Genomic DNA, 1003 nt, shown 5'->3' with positions numbered 1-1003 from the left:
TATATATAACTAAGGAGTTATAATTATGTGTCTGCAGTTTGTAGGAGTCACCACCAGATGGTAACATTTTTACTAGATAACATTTTTATTTCCACATAAAACTTAAAAAGGAGATACAGTATATAAAGTACAGTATTAATAATAAGAACTATATAACTATCTTTCAAGGGTAAGATATTTAGATGTAGCATAGGATTTTTTTTTTTTTTTGGTAGGACCAGGGATTGAACTCAGGCCCTTGTGCTTGCCAGGGAAACTTATTCTACTGAACCATCTCCCCAGCCAGCATAGGATGTATAAAAGGGTATTTTCTATGCTACAAAACCCATTTTTATCATGTTAATTACTAAAGAGTAAGTAAATTTAAGGTTTGTAAAGCTTACTCGTTCCATCTCTATAAGAATCTGGGGTATCCGTTCATGTTTATGCACAGCCCAATTAGATTTTTCTTGTAGATACATCTACTGGCTTGGACTTTGAAATGTTATAGATAAATAATTTGATTGTAACTAGTCTCTCAAACATCTTCAAGCTATGTGATCATGGTGTTGTTTCAATACAGGAGAATTGTTAAAGTCTATCTATGGTGTGTATAATTTAATAACCAAGAGAAATTAAATAAGAATACCTTTGCTTGTTTGCTTTTGTTTTGTTTTGTTTCATTTCCCCCATCCTAGTTCCATGTTAAGTGAAAAGAAAATGGAAAACAGGCAAGAAAATGGCTATTATTGTCTTCCAATCTAGTTCATACACTCTGTGAACCTTGACTGTCATCATCTTCCATTCAAAATGCTCAATAGTTTTTAAAAAAAATTGTTTGCACTTAAATCTTTACTATTTTCTTCAGTTGCATTATCATCCTAATTTCAGTGTTACTAAACATTGCATTTTAAACTAGTAATATTACTTTTATCCTTCAGAAAAGTATACACCTAAATATATCAAAATCTCTCCTTTACAAACCATTATTAGAGGGGCCGGGGAGATGGCTCAGTGGAATAAG

The sequence above is a fragment of the Octodon degus genome, unplaced genomic scaffold, assembly GCF_000260255.1.
Source record: "Octodon degus isolate 3935 unplaced genomic scaffold, OctDeg1.0 scaffold00368, whole genome shotgun sequence".
In the NCBI taxonomy this organism is placed as follows: domain Eukaryota; kingdom Metazoa; phylum Chordata; class Mammalia; order Rodentia; family Octodontidae; genus Octodon; species Octodon degus.
This window is presented reverse-complemented; position numbering follows the sequence as displayed.